The 25,985-nt window shown below is 45.6% G+C and overlaps 1 protein-coding gene across 5 annotated transcripts in view; it reads left to right on the top strand.

Annotated features, from left to right (window-relative positions):
• Positions 1 to 25,985, top strand: part of FRMPD3 (FERM and PDZ domain containing 3) — a 108,248-nt gene that overhangs the window by 23,430 nt on the left and 58,833 nt on the right. For 4 of the 5 annotated variants that reach the window (XM_051968096.1, XM_051968095.1, XM_051968097.1 and 1 more), the window contains 2 exons: positions 8,355 to 8,440; positions 16,146 to 16,236. The gene's annotated coding sequence lies outside the window, so the exon portion shown is untranslated. The remainder of the gene's footprint in view (positions 1 to 8,354; positions 8,441 to 16,145; positions 16,237 to 25,985) is intronic. The other variant, XM_051968098.1, reaches the window with a different exon arrangement.

The following is a 25,985-nucleotide window of genomic DNA, read 5'->3' as shown; positions in this document are numbered from 1 at the left end:
TTGAGCCCATGGAAAATGAGGAGATCACCAAGCAAGATAGCATAGAGAGGGGAAGAGAAGAGGGCCCAGGGACTTGGGGAACACCCACAAGTAAGAGGTTCCAAGGTCACGGAGCTGCTAAGTGGCCAAGTGCCCTTTCTGCTGCCCGTGGACAATGGAAAAAGAAGACCCTGACCCCCTGGACTGAGCCTCCTTCTGGTGCTTCTGAGTGGATGCTTTAACTTCCTCTGAAGGAGGCTGCTAGTTCAGGAAACCTTTTGATTGGATTAGGGAAGCTGGCCTTGGGAGTGGGCAGCCTGGTGGGACCTAGCAGCGAAGCCGCACCAGAGGTTCCTTATGCTGGGACTTCCTTGGATAGTTTAGTTGTTATTAGGGTTAGGGACTTACCATACGTGTGTGTGTGTGGGGGGGGGAGTCTTTCTCACCCCACTCCAAGGTCAATTTGGCCAATCTTCCCAGGTTACCTGAGGCCAGCATGGTCATCTAGGGTGAGGTGCTCTGCTCAGGCCTTCCTTCTCTTGGGTGTGGGCCAGTGGCCGTGGATGGGACGCAATGTAGCCAGTGTCTCCTGGGACTGCTGCCGTCTGGCTCCTGATACTCTGGCATCAGGGCCTTTGGGGGGCCTGCTGTGTGTGGTGAGACAATGAAGTGAGGCCACATGAGAGGGAGGGGGGAAGAGACAGAAAGATGATAGAGACACACAGAGAGAGGAGAGAAACAGAGAAAAGAGACATAGAGAAAGAGATGGGAAGAGAGACAGATGAAAGAAACAGAGAGGGAGACAGAGAGAAACAGAGAGAAGAGAGAAACAGAAAGAGACAGAGAAAGAGAGAGGAGAGAGAGAGAAACAGAGAAAGAGACATAGAGAAAGAGATGGGAGAGAGAGATGAAAGAGACAGAGGAGAGAATCAGAAAAAGAGACAGAGAAAGAGAGGAGAGAGAAACAGAGATATAGAGAAAGAGATGGGAAGAAAGATAAAAGAGACAGAGAAAGAGAAGAGAGAAAGAGACAGAGGGATAGAAAGAGAGAGGAGAGGGAGAAAGAGGAGATAGAGACAGAGAAACAGGAAAGAAACAGAGACGTAGAGAGAAAGAGACAGTAAAAGAAAGAAGAGAAAGAGATGGGAGAGAGAGATGAAAGAGACAGAGAGGGAGACAGAAAGAAACAGAGAGGAGAGAAACAGAGAAAGAGACAGGGAGACAGCAAAAGAGAGGGAGAAAGAGAGAGAGAGACATAGAGAAAGAGATGGGAAGAGAGACAGAGAGATGAAAGAGACAGAAACAGAGACATAGAGAGAAAGAGATGGGGAGAGAGAAAGAAAGATGAAAGAGACAAAAAGAGAGAGAGACAGATGGGGGAGAAAAGAAACAGAGAGACAAAGATGACAGAGATGGAGAGAGAGACACAGAGACAGAAAGATGAAAGAGATGGGGTGGGGGAGACGAGAGAGGGGAGAGAGAGAGAAACAGACACACAGAGAAAAACAGAGAGATAGAGACGGAGAGGAGAGACAGACAGACCCTGGCTAGGTAAGGTAGCAAGAGCTGTGTCCCAGCATAGGAGTGGCCAGGAGCAATATGCTCTTTGGAGAGTTCTGGAAAAGCAGAGCCAGTTAATGAGAAACTAGGGATTTTATGCATGAGAAGAATATCTGCTGTGGCCATGCTCGCTGAGGGGCTTCAGTGCCAAATCCTGGCCCAGCATTTTGTCAGGCTTCGGCTAAATCCCAGGCAAAGGGATGTTGATTAGCTAATGTCCAATTGTTATGTTCGCTCTGGGATTCAAGGGCACTGGCTGGGACCTCCAGACTTGCTCTTCCCCATGGCTTCTCTTCTGTTACTGCAGCAACAAACTGAGTGGGGTGGAGGCTGCTGGGGTGGCTCCGGTTCCTCTGCCTCCTCTGCCCTTGCCGCTTTGGGCCTGGCTCTGCCCTTACTTCCCTGAGAGTACTCTCGTTTCCATAACCAGTACAGGGTCCGGCATATTGTAGGTGCTTAATAAAAACTTCCTAATTAATTCCTCTGACTGGATCTCTGATAAAGGCTCTCTTCCCACTGCTGGAGAAAAAGATTCAGCCATTTACAGCAGTGGCACGGACTTGGAGAAAAGTAATGGCTTCAGATCCATACTTTGATGCTTCCTCTATGTGTGACCTTTCACACTTCAGTCATTTCACTTCCCTGAGCTTGGTTTCCCCCTCATTCATTGTGACTGCTTTCTTAGAGCAGGATATGCTCTGGACTACGCCTTAGCAATATGACCCAGGCTAGGGCTGAGGAGCAGGACTGGAGAAAGGAGGTAGAAGAGATGACTTCTGGGGGTTCGCTAGCTAGAGAATCCCTTGCAGCCAGCTTCTGTGGCATGCCGGCCGATCCGCCCCCTTGAATCCTGCAGGCCTTCTCCCTATCTCCTTGGCTTTCTCTGTGTTCCCATTGGGATTAGACTCCTCGATGATTCATGTGGACATCAGGCTGAGCCTTGCCAAGAGAGAGAAGATGCAAATGAAGCCCGCAGCGGCTCCCTGAGACTCCAGGGAAGCCCAAACCCTCCTCTGCAGAGGGCTGCTCTCAGCACTTCTGCTGCAATGCATGGCCAAGGTGTCTGTTCCCGGGCTAGCCGAAGGGTGGGCGGCTCTCGGCCTGGGAGGGTCCGGGCCCTGAGCTGATGGCTTCATTTCCAAGCTGCCGGCAAACTTCCCAAATCCTGCCAACAGAGAGACAGATGTCACGTGTCCAGGCCCTCCCTGGGAACACCCCGCATGGAAGTGGAGCCACGTCTCTGCCTTCTATTCACTTTTATCTCCCAAGGCCCCATCAGCACAGTAGAGAGACAGGGCTAGACTAGAGTTGGGTCCAGAAGACCTAGATTTGAATTCCAGCTCAGATGCTTGGTAGCCTTATGATTGTGGGGTCACTGGTTTAGTAATGGTAGGAATTATTGTCCATCTTTTATAGCTGAGGAAGCTAAAAATCAAGAGGCCAGTGACTTAGCTGAGGTCATGCTGCAGGTTTATGAGCAAATCCACAAACCAGGCCACTTGGCCCTTGGTTTAGGCCTGAGGTTCTTTACCTGGGGGCTGGGAAATTGTTTCTTTAAAATAAAAAACAACCCGGTATGTTTGTGTGTGAGTGTGTACGTGACACATACACATGTGAATGTGCGTGTGTATGTATATGTGTGGGGTGTGTGTGTGTGTAGTTTGAAAACACTCCCAGAAGGGATGCTCAATCTTCACTAAAATATCCAGGGGGGAGGGAACAGGTCAGTGACACAGAAAAGGTTAAGAACAAGCTAGAGATTGTTCAACTCTGCCCCAGCTTGTTGCTCAGAGGCTTGAAATGTGGTACTGGGTTGAGTGGAGTGGAAGAGTAGGGTGCTGAGGCTACTTTGACTCTGTCTATCCTCCTGGTCTTCCCGTTGAGCATCACTCATTTGCTCCATGGAGCCTCAGGAGACTTGACAGGCTCATGATCTGCCTGTCTCCAGGCTCAGAAAAGCCAGAATTGGCAGCTGCCACCTCGTGCCCTCCCTTGTCTCCTGTGGCTGCAGTTGAACTGCAGCTAAATGCTGACTGGTGCCTTGTGAATGATGGAATGAGCATTTAGGCAGTTAGCTGGCTGGCTGGCAGGGGTTCATACCATTCAGAGAAGCATAAAAAGGGGAGCCTGCATGTGAGTCAGGGCCCTTGCTGGGAGAAGGACCTCCGATTTCCCTGCGTGCCATTTCCAAAAAGACCCAAAGCATTCACTTAAATGCTTCCAGCTATCATAGCCATTAAATTAATCAGAGCCAGAGGTAGGCAACCACAGGAGGGAGAAGGGGTTCCAAGACACTTACAAAGGACTCATAGCCCCAGATATGTCTACCTACTGGTCTTCCAAGATGTTTGCTAGTGTCATCTTCTTCAGCATCGTTTCTGAGCTTCCAGGCTGAGGGCTCCTTTTGCAGAACACTGGGCTATCAGCATGTGAGAGCAAAAAGACCCCCGAATGATGAATTTCACTTTACGGCTTACCTGGGAGTTCTTGATTAGATATTGCTTATTCCTTTTGAAAACTTCCTGTTAATATCCTTTGGCCACTTATCTGTTGGAGACTAGACCTTGCTCTTCATTTATTTGAATTAATTCCCCATACGTCTCGGATATCAGACCTTTATCAGATAATTTTTCTGCTAATATGTTTCCCAGTTCCCTGTCTTTTAATTCTAACCATATTGATTTTGCTTGTATAAAAGCTTTTCAATTTGATATTATTGGGATGGTCTAGTTTATCTTGTATGATGATCTGTGACCACGTTAAAAATTTTCCATCTGTTCAGAGATCTGAAAGGTATTTTCTTTCTTACTCCTCTAATTTATTTCTGATGTGACCATTCGTGTCTAGGCCGCATATCCGCGTAGAGGTCATCCCGGTATGTGGTGTTGCTTTAAACCTAATTTCTGCCGAAATACCACGCAGTGTTTCCAACTGTTTTTATTGAAAGGGACCCCTCACCCCAGTAGTTGCTATACCAAAGTACACTGAACACTATGCTATTAAGTTCACTTGTTTCTAATCTTGGTTACCTAATCTGTTCTATTGATTAACTTTTCTCTTTTTAATCAATATCAAAGAGTTTTTCTAATTACTGTTATTGTTGGAGATGTAGTACTTACAGACTCCTTTTATTCCTCATTATCCCCCTATTATTTTCCTTAAGATTCTTAACCTTTTTCTCCCACCAGGAGAATTGTCGTTTTATCTAGTTCTGCAAAGTAACCCTGTGGTACTTTAGTATGGCACTAAATCTGTAAATTAGTTTTAGGTAGCGGTGTCATTTTGATTATAGTAGCAGGGCCTACACATGAACAATCAATATCTCTGGTTATTGCAGTCTTGTTTTGTTTCTCTGCAGTGTCCTGAGGATGTCTTGCTAAGTGGACTCCTGGATGTTTTCTATATTTTGCAGTACTTTTGAACTGCATTTCTTTTTCTAATTCTTCTTGCTGGGTTTTGATAGTACCATAAAGGCAGCTAAGTGGTGTGGTGAATAGAGTGCCGGACTTGGAAGCTGGAAGACCCCAGTTTAAAATCCTATCTGGGACACTTACTTAGCTATATAATCCCAGGCAAGTCACTTTTACCTCTCTTAGTCTCAGTTTCCTTATTTGTGAAATGAGGATCACCATAGCACCTGTCTCCCAGGATTGTTGTGAGGATCAAGTTGAGATTGGTATATAAATGCTAACCTTAAAGCTCGATTTAAATGCTAGCTCTTATTCTATACAGAAAAGTCCATATTTTTGTGGGCTTATTTTTTTGTCCTGGTACTTGTTTCCACAAGAAAAATATGAGACGTGTCATATTTCTGAGAAATGTAGGTAACCTATATCTACCACATTTCCTCCATTCTACCAGTTTAGTAACCCTGTCAAAAAAGGAAATGAGGTTAGTCTGGCATGACCTGCTTCTGATGAAACCAGACTGGCACTTGGTAATCCTTATTTCCTTTTCTAGATGTTCACTAGTCGTCCCTTTAGTAATAAGTTGGAGAATTTTGCCCATAATTGAAAGTCCAAGTCAGTGACTGTTAATTTACAGACTCTCTTCTCTTCTTTTAAAAAAAATCAGTCCTGTTTCAAACCCATGGGTCCTCTTTCATTCTCTGAGTACCAGATCACTTGATTAAAACTTAGAGATAAAATTAGTTATAAAAGAGACTTGCATTGATTTTTTAAAAGTTAGTTTTGTTTGTTTATTGGACCAGGTTTATGGTTCCACTGGTATTGGGAACTCTCAGGGAACAAACTCCCTTTACTAATGAAGATATGCACCTGGGCACTTTAGAGACTTTAGAAAGTAGCCTGAGGTGCATTGGCTAAGGTTGTACAAGCAATCTCCTTATACTGGGGACTCATCTCCAACTTAAGTCTTCCTTATTCTGTGGCTAGCTCTCTGGATCAATTCACTATCTTAAACCGCCTCCTGTTTTTATTACCTTGTTTTAAAATGGAATAAAAGCATATGTATTTGAGGGGGAGATGCTTAGAAATTTTTTTAATCCCTAAATGAGTATTTGGCCTTGAGATCAGCTGGGTTAACACGCTTACAGATGCAATTGTTTTGATATGAAGCTCCAGATAGGAACACTTGGTAAGTAACTGACGCTCAGAGGCATTTAATAAATGCCTTTTGTCGATTGAATGATTGAATGGATCTGTTTGGTTTCAAGGGATAATGTCGAGAGGAACAATATTTGTCTCCTTATGGACAGGAGTCCTGCTTCTAGTCAGTTCCCTCTGGTTTATTCAGAGGCTCAGGATGCAAAGCCAATAAGATCCTAGACTGAGATAAACAGTCTCTTGTTCCCTGGACTTTTCGGCAGCCTGCTGAGTGGGATTGATGGCATTGAGGGGTGGGTATAGAGATGACAACTGGTCCTGGGGCAATCTGATTCAGGATGGTAGGGTATGGTAGCTTGGGGCATTGCCCTACTGGACAGCCCCCTGCTGTAGGAGATGATACACTGGCTCTCCACTCCCCCAGAGCATATGATGATGCTATTGAGGTAATAGTAGCTATTAGCCAACATTTCTATGTTCCCAGGGGCAGTTAGGTGGTGCCATGGATAGATTGCCCATCCTGGAGTCAGGAAGATACAAGTTCAAATTTGGCCTCAGATACTCTCTAGTTAAGCACCCTGAAGAGGTCACTTGATCCTGTTTGCCTCAGTTTTCTCATCTGACAAATGAAATGAAAGAAATGGTGAACCATTCCAGTATCTCTGCCAAGAAAATCCCAAACGGGGTCACAGATATCATACACAACTGAAACAACTGAACAGCAACAACTATGTTGCAATGGATTTTGTTTAGATAATCTCATTTGATCTTCACAAGGTTGGAAAACTAAGGCTGAGAGCTTCAGTGACTTGCTCGGGCTCATACAGCTTAGGAAGTGACTAAGGTCACATTTGAACTCAGGCTCCTTACAGAGGGCCCCTTGTTCAAACTAACCTAACAACATGATTTAGTGAAGAGAACATCACATTTGGAGGCCCAGAATTTGAATCTCACATCTGCCATTTACTACTTCCCTGACCTCAGTTTCCTCCTCTGTGAAATGGGAAGGTTGAATTTGATGGCCTTTGAGAGCCCTTCTAGCTAGCCATCACCCTATGGGAGACCTTGGACAAGTCATCCCTCCATTTCCTACTCTGAAAAATTCAGGGTTGGACTAGATGAGTCTCTGAGATCACTTTTACCTCTAATTTCATATTCCTGCAATCCACAGGCTGAGAAAACTGTTGGATTTTGAATCAATGACTGTGCTTTTTGCCTTTCCTTACTTGTTGAGTTTTTTGGTTTGGGGTGTGTGTGTGTGTGTGTGTGTGTGTGTGGTTTTCCAGTTTCCATTGATTCCTTAGAAACAGACTAAACAGACAAAGTAGTTTTGAGGGGAAAAGAAGGAGGAAGAAAATCTACAAGGTGATTTAATGGAAGCCCAGGGTGTTCTGTTTGGTGGAGCCATGATTGTTTTTCTTTTAGGCCAAACATCAAAACGACCCAGGGTAGCCATTTTGCATTCAGATTTCATAAGCCATTTTATCAGAAAATTGGCATTTTTTTGCCTTTAAATGCGTATTCTTCAAGTGTGTTTTTAAATTGTGTTCAGAAGTTATATCTTGAGGCCAGGATTTTTTGCAGAAAAACAGTTTCTGCTTTTATTGTTAAAGTGAATAGAGAAAATAGTATTTATTCCTCAGAAATCTGAGTTCTAGAAAATGGTTCTAGAACCCATCTGTACCATCACCAAAGCCCAGCACTGGATTGAGGACTTGGAGGGTATCCTCAGTGACTGGAGGCCCATTTCCTAGCCAGATTTCCTCAGTTTTCTTTTGGCAGCAGATAGTATTGTCAGCAACCTAATGGTCTACTAGGCAGTCTGAAAGTTGAGGCAGGGTTAGGCAGTGAGCCCTTCCTTGTGTATATGGCCTCAATCTGCTCTTGGAAGGAAGTAGGATTTAAGCTAAAGGGACCTCAGTTCTCTTTGAGACACACTGAGATAGCACACCTACTTCATTTTTTAAAAGGACACTGATAGATTTTGTTTGTGCATCACCCAGTATAACCTTCCCCTTCCTTATAACCCAAAATAGAGAATCTGACAATGTATGTAGTATTCTATACCCATAGACCTCCATCTCTGCAAAGTGGGATAGGGTGAAGGTACATTTTCTCTTAGTTTTCTTGGGATCAAATTTCTTGGTAATTATGATTAAATAACATTCAATTTCGGGTTTCTGTCGTGACCATTGTGGTTTCTGTTTATATCGTTGCACTCATTGTTTGTTTGTTCTTTTTATTTCACAGAATCACAAAATTTCAGTGTTGGAAGAATTTCAGAATTTCAGCGGCCATCTAGTCCAACCCATACCTGAAGAGAACCCCCACTGTCTGTAAGTTTCTATTTTGTTGTTGCTCATTCCCTCTCTGATTGTTGAAACGATCATATATTTTCCCGATTTTGCGTCAGTTCATGAAACTTTTCCCGAGCTTCTCCACATTCTTCTTTTTCATCATTTCCTATGGTTTAACGACATTTCGTGACTTTCTAGCACCGTAATTTTTTCCATCATTCCCTAACGGATGAGGTACCCTCGTTTAGTTTCCACTTTTTTGTTGGTGTGTCTGGAAATGCGTTTTTGCACCAGCCCGTGCTTTAAGTTGCCAGGGGCCTCGGCCAAGGAGAATTCTGAAGAGGGAGGCCATGATGATGTTGTGTCAAGAGGTTAGCGATTGCTATGCCTGAACAGAATGTCTGAGCCACTCTTTGTTTATTCTCCCACGTATGCGTGTGTCTCAGGCCCCAGGACCTCTGGCAGGGTGTGATAAGGGAAGCCTCTTGCATTCTCTTGATGGAGAAGGGGTCTTTGCCAGCTGTCTGCAGCATTTCCCTAGCCAGACCGTCTCCTCCAGGGAAGTGTTGGCTTTTGTATGTCCCCTTTTTCTGTGAAGGGGGCACAGCATGGACTAGCAAGAGATGCCAGGCAAGACTGGTACAGCACGTGTTTCTGTAGCCCGGTCGTACCAGGCAATTAATGGGTGTTTGTTGAATTTAGTGGAATTAATTGAAGGATGCCCAGGAGATAAACTCAAGAGAGATATTGCAGAGAAATAACCTAAGTATCAAGCATCCTCTCTAACCTAATGGTTGTGAGATGAAGCCAAAGAATTGCCTTAGTTTCCACTTTTCTAACTATCAGTGACTTGGAACTTTTTTTTTCTGTATGGATATAGATTGTTTGGATTTCTTCCTGGAGAACCATCTGTTCATACATTTAACCACGTGTAAACTGGGGAATGGCTTTTATTGTAAATTTGAATCAGTACCTTATATATCTTGGAAATGAAGCTTTTATCAGAGAAATTTGCTGCAAGGATTTCTCCCCCAGCTCTAATTTTTAACTGTTCCCTTCTAATATTAACTGCCTTGATTTGGAGCTGTGTAAGATCTTTCATAATTATTATTATTATTGTTATTCATTTTATGTCATGTAATGCTGTCTATCCCTTGTGTGGGGTCATAAACTTCTCCTCAACCTACAGAGGTGAAAGAGAATTTCTTTCTTGCACCTCTAATTTGAACCTTTTCTGTCTAGCTCATGTATTGAGTTTATTTGGATATATGGTGGGAAATGTTGGTCTGAATCCACTTTCTGCCAGACTCATGTCCATTTTTAGCAGAGATTTTTGGCGACTCGTGAGTTCTTAACCCAGTAAGTGGAGTCCTTTGGGATATCGAACACTAGGCTACCGGTTCCTTTGCTTAGGTGTGTTGTGTATTTAACCACTGATGAACCTCTTGCTTTTTAAAATTGTTTCGATAATTGTTGGTTTGTAGAATAGTCTGAGATCCGGTGCTGCCGGAAACCCCTTGATTTCATAAATGTGGACGTTTAGGCCCAGAGCTAGTAAAGGGCTCGTCTGACTTCCCCTAATCTTTGGTTAAGGCCGGATAAAGGTCTCCCAAGGCCCACTCCACGATTTTTCCTCCTTTTCAGAAAAAGCCGGTTCATTCCACTCGGACTCCATTTCAGTTAACTGGCAGGAGGACTGTTTGTAAATGTCCATTCCCTTTCCTGGCCTAATGTTGATTTCTTCCACTGGGGCCTCATTTGCATAAATAAATGGAGACTGACATCTGTCATCGTTGCTATCTCAAGCCAGTATGTGGAATGGGAAGAGGCACCTCTGGGCAAACACAGTGGATCTCCCAGTCTGCGGTGACAGTGTGAAATTGGGGCCAATTTGCCTGAGCTTATCAGGTTAATTACTGCCAGGGACTTGAAAATCCTTAAATTATTATGCAATTGGAATGTTCGGAGTCTCTTGCTATGAAACTTGGCATGTAAGTTACCATGAATACTGTTAATCTGTTCACTCGGAGGTTAATTTGCAGCTTGGCGGATCCCATGTGGGCCCCGAGCAAGACAATGGGCAGCAGCTGTGTGGCGGCGGCGTGCGGACATACATGTGGGGGGCAGGGCTTGGGGTTAGCCTTCCAAGGGTTCCTGGGAGTTTACCTTTGTCTCCTGGAAGATCCTGAGACTAAGGGTGGGGGTTAACGGAACCGGAGAGAAGACCAGTGATTCGATCATTTTCTGGCAAAGCTCCAGCTTAGGGCAGGAAGTGCTTGCTCTCCCGAGACACAAGAGTAGCTTGGGAATAGTCTGCCAGGCTTTTCTGACAGTCTCACTTGGCCTTGGAATGGCAATTAAATGGCATCATGGAGAGAGGTTGGGACTTGAAATCAGGAAGAGTACAGTTTGAATCTCACCTCCTGTGCTCACTAGCTGGGTGACCCTGGGCGAGTCATTTGACAATTTTCATCATCTGAAAAATGGGGATAACGATAGCTACATCACCATGTGATAATTCCATGTAAAATGCTTTGGAAACCTGAAAGGGGGGACCTCGGCCTATGAAAGACCTAATGGAAAAGGACTTGAGCAGTGGAGAGGAGAGAGTATTTGGATTATTGCAGCCCCTAAAAGAAGATCCCAAAATTTCCAGTTTGGGAGGCACTCAATGGCCATCCAATTCTGAACATCTTGTACTTATGGTTGTCTAGCTTTTGCTCGGAAGCCACCAGTGTAGGAGACCCACCACCTAGGAGTGACCTCGAGGACCTGGATTCCAATTACATCTGGAACTTATGACTTGTGTTTGACCCTAGGCCTCAGTTTCTTCCTCTGTAAAATGAGAGGGTTAGAATCCCTCTGTTTTTGTCCACCTGCATTTTTGATTTCTTTCACAGGCTAATAGTACACTATGTCAAAGTCCGACTCTTTTTGTACAGCAAATTAACTGTTTAGACATGTATACATATATTGTATTTAATTTATACTTTAACTTATTTAACATGTATTGGTCAACCTGCCATCTGGGGGAAGAAGGGGAAAAATTGGAACAGAAGGTTTGGCAATTGTCAATGCTGAAAAATCACCCATGCATAGAACTTGTAAATAAAAAGCTATAATAAAAATAAAAAAGGAGAGGCTTGGGCTAGATAAGCTCTGATGTGATTCTTCACTCCTGGGGGAGTCACCTTAATTGCCAGGGAGTCGGGTCGCTTGATGTAAAATGCAGGGATGGGTTTAGATGGTCCTGAGGTCCCCCATGCTAGTGGCCCTTTCATTTGGATTAGGGAAATTTTTTGCATTTAGTAAATGACCTTACATGTGTTTTGAATTGAACTTTCCATGTACCCGTTTGTCTTCGATAGAATATAAGTTTCTCGAGGGGAAGTGTCGCAGCCTGGCCCCCTAGGTTGCCGAGTCAGAATTGAATCATTCCTTGCTGAATTGAACGGAATTGAGTTAGCTTTGGCCTGGCCTTGAATAGGAAAATGGGTGGGAAACTGTCAGAATCTTCCATTTGGGACTGTAGGATCTCTCGATCAGCAGTATTTATTGGGGATATTCTATGGGCCAGGCACTCTGCTAGGTGAGTGGGGTTATTGAATCAAACTGGAAAGCCATCATCACTCCAGCTTTCATTGTACAGAGATCTCTTGTTCTTCAGAGAGATTAGATTTGAGGTTTGCCCGACATCGCTGACCAGTGGGCTTCCGATCCCGGGACTCTTTCATTCTTGCAGATGTTCCCTGGCCCTCCCCATCATCTTTGAAAAGTAAAGATTCATTAGGCACCTACTATGTGCCAAGCACTGTGTAAAAATCAGATCCAAACCCAGAAGCACATAAACCCTAAAAGTCGGTCAACTTTGCAACATGAGGTAAGGGCCTAAAGAGAACCTGCACCTTTACCCTTGGCAAATCTGGCCAAAGGGGGCGCTGTTTCAGGGAAATCCCAAGCGTCGATGCCCCATTATAGCCATTTGGACCTGCCACTGACCTTGGCAAAGCACCAGCCCTCCCACCCTGGGGTAGATACCTGCCCTGCTTCCTCAAGTGCTACTGGGGGAGGAAGCGAGCTCATGTGGGTTGAGTTCAGAGCATTAGGAAAAGGCACAAAACACTCTACAAATCCAAAGCATTCTTCTTGTCGAGTTAAGGGGAGAGGGAGTGGGTGGTGAGAAAGTAGAAACAGCGGGAAAGATATACACACAAAAAGCAAAGCCCAAATATTATAAAGCAACGTTTTACAAACACCCGCAAGTTAATACACTCAGGGCCCAGGGAATCACAGCGTGTTCTGGTTCCGCTTGGCCTTCCTCCCCCTCGCCAAGATTTGAGCAGCTTTAAAGCACAGAGTTGAAAGGAGCTCGGAGAGCCCACCTCTTCTAACCTCCTCATTTGCCATTTGAAATCGAAGCCCTCGGAGTTGCAAATAGCAGAGCAGAAAGGGCTGTGTAGCCCGGTCCCGGCATGGAGAACTCGGGGAGGGAGTGAGGATGGCTCAGATCTATCTCTGCTCCATTTTATAGATAGATGGAGAAGGTGAAATAGTTTGTTCAAGATCACACGAGTGGTAGATCTGAGGCTTGAACCCAGAATTCTTTGAGTTCAAGTTTGCTGTTTTTGTGCTACGACTTGGCTTTCAGGAGTTTACAGTAAGGAACAAGCAGATCCTCATTATAAAGAGGGAGGCAAGCCGGGAGCCGTGGGTGCCCGACTTCGGATTTCAGGTCCTTTACTCAGTAGTTTGTGTCAAGTCAGTCAATCACTTGATCAAAAAGTATTTATTAAGTGCTTACTGTATGCCAGGCACCATGCTAGGCACTGATGCTATGGATCCGAATGGCTAAATAATCCCTGCTCAATAGGAACAGACTTGTCTGAACTTCATTTTCCTCATGCATCAAAAGGCTTAGACTAGGTGATTCTGAAGGTGTCTTCTACTCTAAAATCCCGTGCCCCTAAGGGAAAATGTCATCCATCCCGAATGCTGAGTATTCCTGCTTCCATCTTGAGAACTCTTTGATTGATAGGGACACAGCTTGGTAATTTGGTCGCCATGTCATATGTGAACTTGTGGCAGTGAGTTGGAAAGAGCTGAGTGCAAGTGACCAATGCAATGTAAGCCATGGGAAATGGAAGTAGGGGACTTATTAGTACAAGCTAGTGCTGGCCTCTAGATAGCGCTGCAGCGGATAGAGCGCCAAGTATGGAGTCAGGAAGACTACTCGAGTTCCGATCCGACCTCACACATTTACTAATTATGTACCCTAGGCAAGCTACTTACCTTTGTTTGCCTCAGTTTCCTCACCTGTAAAATGAGGTAGAGAAAAAAATGGCAAAGCACTCCAGCATCTCTGCCCAGAAAACCCCCAATGGGGTCACTAACAGTAGGACATGATTGAAAAACAACTGAACATCAACTTTTGTCTGGAATGTACTCTGTGCTCACCGGCCTCTTGTCATCTTTAGTTTCTTAAAGACTTAGCTCATGTGCTGCTCTTTCTTAAACCCTCCCCCTCCCAGGTCTACTACCCATGAACCACTGGGATAGTCCTTGGGCTATTCAGTTTTTGCTCAAACAGTTGGAGGTCACATCTATTGCTAAGGATTGGGGGTTGACTTCCTAGGGAGAGGCAGTAACCCAAGTGGAGAGTAGGATTTGGGGGAGTAGCCATTCATCATTCATGGTATCAGTATGCTTACCTATGTGCCATGCTGGGCATTCTGGGGGGATACGAAGCAGGCATAAAAAGGCAAAAATAAAATAGCCTGAAAATTGAATCCTGACTTATTAGCTCAGCCACCAGTGCCCTGTCAGTATTTCGTCCAAGCTCTGTCTCCAGGACAAGAGAGAGATTCTCCCAAGGCAGAAAAAATCACTGCCATTTGTTTCATGACTTTGTGCTTTTCAAGGCACCTTCCCATCCATCCTCTTGCTTGATCCTCCCAACAGCCCTAGTATTTGGGCAGGGAGGGGATTATTGTCCCCACTTGAGAAAAAGGAGGCTTAGGAAGATTAGATGATGTACAGTCACAGAGCCAAGGCTAGCTTTCCAGCCAGGGGCTTAATGCCTAGGCAAGGATACCTCCCATTTTCTCTAGGGAAGGTCATAGATTTCAAGCTGAAAGAGGCCTGGAAGGAAGGCCATATAATCCCCCCGAATTTTATAATGGAGAAAACTGAGGCCCAAGAAGGACAAGTGAGCTGAAGGGGACCTCAGACGCCAATAAGCCAACCCCTTGTAAAATGGGGTCATCTGACTTAAGGGTGTCTAAGCTATGTGATCCTGGGCAAGTCACTTATTCCTGATTGCCTCCAACCCCCTTCCCCACCCCAAACCCCAACTGATCATCCATCCGTGCTACACCTACTGAGACAGCTCCCAATCCAAAGCAGCTCCTGTTTTTTTCCGTATCGTTGTCATCCTCCTCCTCGTCATTATTATTTTGTAATTTCATCAGTGCGAGGTACTAAAGGCGTAGAAACCTTCTCTGGGAAGCTGGATCGCCATTTTGCCCACACCTGGTCTTTGAGGCTTGCCCGGGACTTCTAAGAGGCCGTGACACCGCGGCCTCCACATCCTCCCCAGGTCTCACACTTTTCTTATAATGAATTGAAATGTCCCCACATCGACTGTCCAGCATCCTGTATCATAGACCAAGTCATCAACTGTCATGTCCATATGACTGAAATAATAGCTCTCGGGTTTTTTTCTGGGGTCTTGCAACTTGCAAAGCTCAAGGTACTTTGTGTGCAGGGCTCAGAAGAGTCTCATGAGGCAGGAGGTAGGAAGAGCATCTCCATTTCACAGATGAGGTGATTGAGGCTTTGAGAAGTGAAGGAGGAATCCACAAGGGTGGCAGTTGCGTGACCGGAGAGAAAGTGACCAATGTGACATAAAGTGTGGAAGTAGAATCCTCACAAGATGAGTCGGGGGGAGCGTGAAGAATCTAGGGTGATTAAGTTTTGCTTTGAAGAATTATGACCCTTAGCTGATTTGGACAAGGAAACATACATGGGGGATCATGAGCTCTGATTTTGAGGGGATGGGAACCCCAGAGTACCTTGAACCTGGGTCTGCTGTCTGGGGGAACTCCTGTGTTAATTGGACATTGGCTCCCAAGCTTTCCTTTGAAATTATCCGGCAACAATAGTATGTGACCAGCTCTGTGTTGGGGGTGAGCACAAAGAGACAGATATTATCCCTGCTTAACCCTTAGACCTGCAACTCAAACCCATATTTATTGATTTCATAGAAGACTAATGTTTCCAGATTGAAAATTTGCCATGTATGTAGCAAGATCTCTACTCTGGGGGTTGGTGTTTGGGGCTCTTGAGATAGATGCAGGGCCTAGGTGATGGAGGGAGGGGGGAGAGAGAGAAAGAGAGATAGAGAGAGAGGAGAGGAGAGGAGAGGAGAGAAGGAGAGAGGAGAGGAGGAGGAAAAGAGAAAGAAAGAGACACAGAAAGAGAAGGAGAGGAGGAAGAGAGAGAGAGTGAGAGAGAGAGAGGAGGAGAGAAGGAAAAAAAGAGAGAGAGAGAAGGAGAGAAAAAGAGAGAGAGAGAGAGAGAGAGAGAGAGAGAGAGAGAGAGAGAGAGAGAGTGACTGCTGCATGTACCTTCCCTCTGCCCTAGCCCCAGCGTTGGGGCTGAGCCAGTCGTCTCCTTCTTTAAGATTCTGGTCACAGCAGATGCTAAATTTTCGAAGACTTAGCATGATCTTTCTCTTCATACACAGACACTGCTGCTGCCGCCGCTGCTGCTGGCAGAGCCCGAGGAGAAGGGTCAAGTGTCCATCCCAGGGCCCCAGCTAGAAGAGGGGACAGACAGTAAGTATTCTCTCTTGTGCAGCTTATAAATAAGACCAGTTTCAGGGGTTTGGGCTTTGGGTTTGGATGTGAAAAATTCTGCTTCTCCTCCTCCCCCCCCCACCTCCTGTGGGACAAGTGGAAAGGAGAAGGGAAAGAGTATGAAGAGAGGGGGACCAGAGAAGCTAGATTGGCTCCATCTTGGCCCCAAATCAGTCCCAAGATGACTGGGGTAAAATGAGCTTTGGAATGGCCTCCCTTGGGGTGGGGTGGGAGCTGTGTGTGTGTGGTAGTGGGAAGGATGCTCTCTGTGCTTATAGACTAGTGTCTAATTTAGTGGAGATGGCAGCAACAGAGAGAAGGGGGAGGGAGAGGGAAAGGGAGAAGAAGAGGGAGAGGGAGAGGGAAAGGGAGGGAGACAGAAAGAAGGGAGTGAGGGAAGGAGAGAGACAGAGAGAAGGAGAGGAGAGAGAGGGAAAGGAAGAGGATGGAGGGAGACAGAGACAGAGAGAGATGAGAGGAAGGGAAGGAGAGAGAGAGACACATACACAGAGGGAGAGAGAGAGAGAGAGAGAGAGAGAGAGAGAGAGAGAGAGAGAGAGAGAGCGAGCGAGCTAGCTGCCATGCCCTGCCTTTAATGAATTGCTCTTCCAGGCAGCCCGGGGGCTGTGGAGGAACTAGGCTGCTTTAAGACCTTCTACAAAAGTGACCAGATGCTGGAAGTTTTACTGGAGTCTGAGTTGCCACAATACCAGAGAGTGGGAGAGGGCTTGAGGGGGAGGGGGGCCTGATGCTCATTCGGCCCCAGGCATCCTGTGTCTGACTCTCCCAGCTGTTTTTCCCTTTCCTAAGCCCTGGGCCTTAACAGTCTGCCTCTGCCCCTGCCTCTCATCCCCCAGCCTGCCAGAGCATCTCTGGCTCTGGGACTGGAGGTTTCCCCACTTCAGGTATCTAGAGCTCCCCACGGAGCAGAGGATCAGGCTCCTGGGTCCCGCTCCTCTCCGTGCCAGGAAATGCGGGCAAACACAACCTCAGCACTCAGGAGGCCCAGCTGGGGCTCCTAAGAAATGCCATGTAATGAGAATTTGCATGAATGGGGAAAACATTGGCAGGAAGAATATGCAAACATATGCACATCACCTTTTCTTCTAGTGGCTCCAATTCAGGTGGCTTCTCCAGACAGCAGGGGGGCCCTTAGGCTTGTGTGTGCTGAGTCATGTGATGCTCCCTCGCCACCTTTGCCAGGTGGGGCTGGCTTTCCTGTCCTCCTCAGGCCGACCAGGAGGCTCCCTCCTCACCCCGCTCCCACATATTCAGAAGCCACTTGTTGGAGCCGGCTATGACACAACTGTTAGAATGAGTGCTCTGGGCCCCTCCTTTCCCCTTTTCTGCCTTCTCCCCTCCTTCCTCAGATGTTCGGTGACCTCCCGTGGTCCTGGGCCATCCAGACCTTCACTGTGTGCCATCCTACCCCAAACCTCCGACCCCTCTTGCTATGGGAAATGAATAGACCTCTGCATCCCCCCGGATCTCTGAAGGAAAGGGGATTGGGATGACGGTCTAGATGATGGCGGCGGGGTTATTTCCTCCCTCTTCCATTGTCGGCCCGCCTCAGTTGACTCAGGGACAGAGCAGCCTTCCTTTGGGCTCAGGGACGGTGGATATAGAACTCAGACAGTGGGGAATGAATAATCACGTCTCCAGACCTCGGGGACACGATGGGCTTTCAGGGGATCAAATCTTTCAAGGACCAGGAGATTGTCTGTACCTTGGTTCGTGGGAATTTATTACTCCGAGTAGTCCTAAATCTCTCTTCATATTGGTCCTGGCTCTACTATCGCAAGGTCCTGAAAGGCAGGAATAGGCTGTCTGCCTCTCCCCGTGTCTCCTGTCTTCCCTAGAATTACTGCACATGCTCGATCCTCCCTGACAATATCAACGAAGCAGCCAGAGACAACCCCCAACTTGCCAGGTACGCCCCACTTCAGGTTCGAGGGACTCCGTGGGTCTGCATTTACTCCCCAATCTCCTCCCCTGCGGTTACTTGGACTGGTCAGCCAGAATCCACCATTATTTCAAATCAAAGAATTCCACAAAATGCCATCATAATAAAAGTAGTGCTACCCAGGGCGCATTGGCCCATAACTATCGCCAGGCTTGGGCAGAGTAAACACGGGTTGTTATAGGGTCCTGGCTGTTTCTCTGGGGTTTTCTTGCCCAAATGGTTTTTACCATTTCCTTCTGTAGCTCATTTTACAGATGAGGAAACAGAGGTAACCAAGTGAAGTGACTTGCTCGGGGTCACATGACTAGTTAATGTCTCAGATCAGATTTGTACTCAGAAAGAGTCTTCCTGACTCCAATCCCAGTGCTCTAGCGCCTGTAGCGCCAAAGGGAATATGTACCGCCGGGGCACACACGGAGGGGTCGCTCACACCCCCGACGCCGAAGGGCCATTGCCATCTTATGCGGTGCCGGTAGATTGTTTCTGCCGGGCCTGTTCCCGGCCCGTCAGCCGCGTGGATGACGTTTCTTCTTATCAGGTTTTAGTCCCCGCTGCTCTGGTGTGACGGCTGTTTGTCACTCATGGCTCCACCAGACATGAGCTTGTGGAACATCTGCTTCCATCTCTTCCTTTGGCTGGAGTCTTCGGCTTGGGTGCCGAAAGCCTCTTAAACTTAGAAAAAGGAGTGGGTTCCACCTTCTCTTTGAGCTCAGAGGCCGGGGAGTGTCACGTGTTCAGCTTCAGACTGGGGCAAAACCTTTGGCTGCTTTTCTCTCTTTAGGAGAGTCTGACAGTTCCCAGAAGCTTGGCTATGACAAGCTTTTCATCTGCAAAAGGAGAATCTTGTTTCTGGGAGACAAGCTTTGGGAATACAGAACAGCTAGTCAGCTCAGGAGCTTCCATAAGCCTTAAGTCTATTTTTAAATTTCTCTCTCTTGATCACCGCCAGGGTCTCTGGTCCAAACCTCTTAGCTAATTTAAGGTTAGAAAGTCTTTGGGGTTGGTAGTTCCTAACTGACAAATGGTTGAACATGATGAAATCTTGTGTCTTATTTTTTGAGAGGCAGCTAGCTGATATAGTGGCTGGATCCCTGGATCAGGGGGACCTGAATTCAAATCCAGCCTCAGATACTTACAGCCATGGAACACTGGATGAATCATTTCACCTCTGTTTGCCTCAGTTTCCTCACCTGTAAAATGAGAACCATAGTAGGACCATCTCTCCAGGTTGCTGTAAAGACAAATTTTTAAAAGTGTTTAGCATGGCAGCTGGCACATAGTAGGTGCTATATAAATGCTGGCTTTTCCCATTTAACTTGGCTTTAGAAATCTGCCCGTTCCTTTCTCATACCTTCATCAAGGATGCCTGCAACGTGCATAAATATAGGTAAGAGGCCTACGGGTCAATAGCGATCGCCATTTCTCAGTTGCCTTTGTTGGGTCATCCGAAGGTCAGCGTTTATCTCGAGTGTTTGATACCTTTCCCGTACCTGGGCGCCTAGACAGATGTTCCCTTCGGCCCAGATATCTTCTGGATAGCCTTGGGCGGGCCCAGTTGCCGTCCTTTGGGGTTCTTTAGTGGCATTTTTGCTTCCTCACGCGGCACCACATATCCCAGATCGGGATATGGATTGCATTGGCCCAGTCTCCTGGGAAAACCTTCCCAGCCTATTTCTGTAGACCACTCCACTTCCTTATCTGCCAAATGGAGAGAACAGTAGCATCTGCCCCTCACGTTTCTTTTGAGGCCAAAATGAGATATTTATAAAACACTTTGCAAAGCTTAAAGCACTGTCTAAATGCACGCTTATTAGCGCAGGATTGTTGGGAGGCTCACGGGAGGTAAGATGTTTTTAACCCTAAAGTACCATACAATAGGAACTCTTAGAGGATGGTGGATAACAGTCATATCAAGAAGGTACTGGCCTACATTGGTAGAGAACATGTATGGAGCAAGAACTTGTTGAACTGATGAAATCGCAGGCTTAGATTCATTTTTATCTATCTATTTGTATTCCTTCCTTCTGCAATATACTTCTGGTTATAGGCCCCTTTCACACTGCCCCTTCTGGCCCCCTCCCTTGCCCTGCTGTCTTTCCTTGCTGCCTTTCTCTGTGTCTCTCTCCTGCTTCCCTATATCTGTCTCTCTTTGCCTCCCCCATAAAGACTCAGAATTGCATGCAGAACAGGGGGTGTAGATCCTGTGGCACATGATCTACAGGTGCCTTCTAACTTCTAGAATGATTTCCTCGCCCCCTAATAGGAGGATGGGGTAGGGCCCAACTCCTCTGTTAGCCCTCTCCAGCCCTGTGGCAGTGACGGGGGTGTGAAACCGTGTTCCCTTTTGATCTGTAAAATGAACACTCTGAAATTCTGTCCCCTTTGATTCTTGGCCTCCCAGACTCCAGAGAGGCTATAAGAGTGTGTTTGTCAGGCAGGGCCATTTCTAAGGCAAATCACCCCCATTGAGAGCTGGATCCCCATTCAAATTCAGGCTGAAAAAGCCTTCAAAGTCATTTCAATTGGGAGATCCTGGTCCGATCAGCTCAAACTGCCCCCAGCCCCCCGCCAAGATCTGCTCATAAAATAGGTTTCTGCTCACTCATTCTTTGCAGAATGTCCAAAGTAGTATGTTTTGCCTCTTTGGCAGAGCTGCCAGGACCCTGCCCGCTGAGAAGGCATTCTCTTCTCAGTGAAAAACCTTTTGTTATTTCTCTGTCAGGACTTCGCCACTGAAGAAGTCAGTCTTTCTAGCAAAGCTGGCTTCTCATCCAATAATAAGTTTCCCTTTTTGCCACTTAAAACTCTTCGGTTCGCGAATTCTTTCACGAAGGGCCTGCGCCGACCAAAGATTCCCACAACTCTCTGACTGCCACTAGAACCCCAGCAGCAGCAGTCACACCTTGTGACCTGAGTGCTGTGAGACATCTGTGTCTCATCCGGCACAGGCCTCCCATCTGTCCCCATGCCGGAAGTCTGGTAATAGGGCTTTAAGAAAGTTTGTCCACGTCTGTCAAATGTGTCTGGAGGGAAGGGGAAGGGCTAAAAATCTCCCTTGGGAGTGATTGTGGATTGGCAGCTTGGTTGGTCGGTTCCTTTGGTGACACTGTGCCTCTGGGTGATGGCCAGAGGGCGGCTGGTTTGGAGATCTTTGCTTAGTTACTCCTCACCTGCTTGGACAGGTGCTTCACTCCTGGGCATTGTGCCTTCTAAGGATCCATTCAGACAGTTGGCAAGAGGCCAGACTACTGAGGCCTTTCTAGTAGCCACTCCCTCCCCTCTTAGATGAGAGAGTCTACAGGTACCCAGACAGGGGATTACCCCCAGGGAGTTGATAGAAATCTCTATTTCCCAAGATGACAGATACTATTGACGGTTGCAGAGAATTTGAGACGTCAGGGAAAGGAAAAGAAGGAAGGGACAAACATTTCTCAGCACCTACTATGTGTTTGATCCTCACAACGCTGGCAGGTAGGTGTTATTGTGACCCTTATTTTACAGTTGAGGAAACCGAGGCAGACAGAAGTTAAGTGACCAAATTCATACAGCTAGTAAATGCCTGAGACAGAATTTGAATTCAGTTCTTGACTCCAGACCCAGAAATCAATCTATTGGGCCATCTATCTGCCAGCTCTGGCTAGATCACACCATCAGAGAATTTGAGATGGCAAAGAAAACAAGAAGCAAAATTAGAGGCCGATAATTTGGCCTTCTGTCATTTCATTCATCTTTGTTGTGCAATTTCTACCCTCTTCTCCTCCCTCTGACTTGCTGAAGGTCACCCAGCCGTTAACACCCCTTGGAGTTGAGATTAAAACCCTTGTCCTCTAACTCTGAACTTGGGTTCTTCCTTATATAATTCTGAGGGAGAAATTGGCACCTATATATTAATAGCAAGATGAGGTTAATGTTCTCCTTTGCATATAATGTCCTTTTTGCAAGGCCTGGACATAAACCTCAGAGTAATGAGTCTCTGATGGTGGGATTTCAGGCACTGGACAAGTCTGCCTACCAAGTGTGACTATCCCACTGCCTCAGTGTTGACTTTTTCATTGTGAGAATCAGTCTGTTTTTGGCTACCAGGTGAGAGCAATCCTGCAGTCAGCAGGATTATTATCCTGGGATGGCCTATGTTCCCTGATAGGAACAGGGAGTCTCCTGTTTATAAGAGTCTCCATTTCTATAGCACTTGATAGTTTTTGAAGTTTTGAGAGCAATACTTTCTTCCCAACACCTCATTGGAGATAAGTACCACATGTACTTTTAAAAATTTTATTATTATAGCTTTTTAGTTACAAAGCATATGCATGGGTAATTTTTCAACATTGACCCTTGCAAAACTTCTGTTCCAACTTTTCCCCTCCTTCCCCCCATCCCCTCCTCTAGATGGCAGGCAGGCCCATACATGTTTAACATGTTAAAGGATATGTTAAATACAATATATGTATCCATATTTATACCGTTACCTTGTTGCACAAGAAAAAGATGATCTAGAAAGAAAGAAAAAACCTGAGAAGGAAAACAAAAATGCAAGCAAACAATAACAGAAAGAACCACATGTATTTTTAAACCCATTCTATAGAAGAGGCTTAAAATTGAGGCACAGATAGGTTAAAAATGAGAAGACTACTCAGCAGACAAACTCTGTGAAGGTAGTGGAATAAGTCACAAGGCCAGAAGTGGAGGAGAATGATGACTCTCTGAAACTTGAGCTGTCACATCTCTGTCTACCTCCCCATAAACACAAAGGGAAATGGTCTTGGCTTGGAACCCAGCCAGCCAGCCTCACCTTGATTCATTGGTCACATCCTGCTTAGCAACAGTTGTTAGGTAGGAAGATCTCATGCTGCCTGTCCCCTCTTTGGGAAGTCACTGGAGCAAGAGAGGTCAAGCTGTAAGAAAAGAGGAGCTAGAGTACAAAAGGGGAGCCCAGCTGTCTGAAGAGTTATTCAGAAACTGTCAGAAAGGACCTGCTCTTTGGTGGAGCTGTCCAGGGAGCGGGAGGTGCTGAAGAGGGAGGAGGTTCAAGGGTTGGGCCTGGGCTAAGCTGCCAAAGCTGAGGAAGGCCAAGGCCCTGCCCTCAGCCAGCCTAGTCAAGTTGGGACAGTGATTTTAGACCCAGAGAGCTAAAATGGGTAGCAGAATATGGTGGGAACATTACAAGGTGTGGTCCCTAATAAGAACTGTCATTCTTTTACCTACTCGGAGATTTTGAGAGAGTGCTTTTCTCACCACAAGCAGGAAGGCGAGTAACACCAGTGCCCTTTTCCCTACATGTGGGAGCGTGTAATGGACACCGATGTCAAACACAAGTCTTTTTGCTCCAAGGCAAAAGGCAAAGTGATTCCTAGAAGCAAAAGGGACATACTAAGCTGTGGTGACCTTGAGCAAATAGGTCACTTCTCTGCTGTAGGACTTGGTTTCCTCCTCTGTAAAATGAGGGGCCCGAGTTAGATAACTCCCAGGTCCCTTCTAGCTGTAGGGTACTGTATTAGAAAGAGCATTTGAGAGATAATGATAATAGCACCCACCTTTTAGGGTTTTTGTGAGGATCAAATGAAGCCAGGCTTAAAGTGCCATGGAACTGGGAACTCTTCTTACCACTCTCAGGTAGACTTCTTCCCTCCCTAGAGTTGTTTTTGTGCCTGGTAACTGGCCCGTGCTTTAAGTTGCCCGAGGCCTCGGCCAAGGAGAATTCTGAAGAGGGAGGCCATGATGATGTTGTGTCAAGAGGTTAGCGATTGCTATGCCTGAACAGAATGTCTGAGCCACTCTTTGTTTATTCTCCCACGTATGTGTGTGTCCCAGGCCCCGGGACCTCTGGCAGGGTGTGGTAAGGGAAGCCTCTTGCGTTCTGACGGAGAAGGGGTCTTTGCCAGCCTGTCTGCAGCGTTTCCCTAGCCAGGGAAGTCTCCTCCAGGGAAGTGTTGGCTTTTGTGTGTCCCCCTTTTCTGTGAAGGGGGCACGGCATGGACTAGCAAAAGGTGCCAGGTAAGGCTGGTATGGCAAGTTTTTCTTTTTTTTCTTTTTTGCTTTACCCCTAATTTTATTTTGAAATCTCCAACTATCTTTCTTCTTTTCTTAATAGTAGTTTTCCAAATACATGTAAAATTAGTTTTCAACATTGACTTTTGTAAGACTTTGTGTTCCAGATTTTTCTCTCTTCCTCCCTTACCTTTCCCCTCCCCAAGATAGCAAGCAATACGATATAGGTTAAACACGTGCAATTCTTTTACACATATTTCCATATTTGTCATATTATGCAAGAAAAAATTGGACCAAAAGGGAAAAAACAGGAGAAAGAAAAAGCAAACATAAAAGGGGGAAAATACTATGCTTTGATCCACATTCAGTCTCCATAGTTCTCTCTCTGAATGCGGATAGCATTTTGCATTCCAAGTCTATTGGAATTGTCTTGATTTGCCGCATTGCTGGGGAGAGCCAAGTCCATCACAGTTGATCATCATATAATGTCAGCAAGTGTTTCTGAAGCCCAGATGTACCAGGTTAGAGTCTTTCTTACCAGTGAATCAGCCCATTCAAATAATTTTTTTTATATAGCTTTTTATTTACAAGTCACATGCATAGGTAATTTTACAGCATTGACAATTGTCAAACCTTTTGTTCCAATTTTTCCCCTCCTTCCCCCCACCCCCTCCCCCAGATGGCAGGTTGACCAATACATGTTAAATGTGTTAAAGTATAAATTAAATACGATATTAGTATATACGTCCAAACAGTTATTTTGCTGTACAAAAAGAATTGGACTTTGAAATAGTGTCCAATTAGCCTGTGAAGGAAATCAAAAATGCAAGTGGACAAAAATAGAGGGATTGGGAATTCTATGTAGTGGTTCATAGTCATCTCTCAGAGTTTTTTTGCTGGGCGTGGCTGGTTCAGTTCATTACTGCTCTGTTGGAACTGATTTGATTCACCTCGTGGTTGAAGAGGGCCACGTCCATCAGAATTGATCATCATATAGTATTGTTGCTGAAGTCTATAATGATCTCCTGTTTCTGCTCATTTCACTCAGCATCAGTTCCTGTAAGTTCCTCCAGGCCTTTCTGAAATCATCCTGTTGGTCATTCAAATAATTTTTTTAAAAAAGAAAGGGGGGAAAAGTAGTTCTTCAGAAGCAACCAGCATACAAGTAGTCTGATAGTGTGTACAGTGTTCCATACCTATTGTTCCCTACCTCTGCAAAGACTATTCCATACCTAGTCCTTCACACTTTCAGATAAAATTTTAAGTTCCATTTTTCTCATCTTTGGGGCCAAACTTGGCCATTAAAATGACACAGAATCTGTTTTTTCTTTGGTTTTGATCATTCTTTCTGTCCATATCAGGCAATCATTGTGCGATTGTTCCCATTTCTGTTTATTTTACTGTGCAGCAGTTTGTAAGTCTTCCATGCTTCTCTGAATTCATTAGTTCTTCCGAAGATGTGATCATATTCTATTACATTCACGTACCCCGATTTACTTGGCCACTTCCCAGTCAATGGGCACCAACTTTGTTTGCAATTCTTGGTTACCACAAAAAGTGTTGCTAGGAATATTTTGGAACTTTCCGTCTTTGATCTCCTTGAGGGATATACCTAACAATGGGATTTCTGTGTTATTGTTTGTCTAAGTTCTCTATATTTTCCTAGTTTTCATATTAGAACCATATTTGTCTCATTAAAGGAGTTTATTATTGTTTTCTTTCTCAATTTTTGAAGATAATTTTTGTAACTTAATTATTAATAGTTCTTGAATAGAACTCC

Source organism: Antechinus flavipes, chromosome X, assembly GCF_016432865.1.
Source record: "Antechinus flavipes isolate AdamAnt ecotype Samford, QLD, Australia chromosome X, AdamAnt_v2, whole genome shotgun sequence".
NCBI lineage: Eukaryota > Metazoa > Chordata > Mammalia > Dasyuromorphia > Dasyuridae > Antechinus > Antechinus flavipes.
This window is presented reverse-complemented; position numbering and strand designations above follow the sequence as displayed.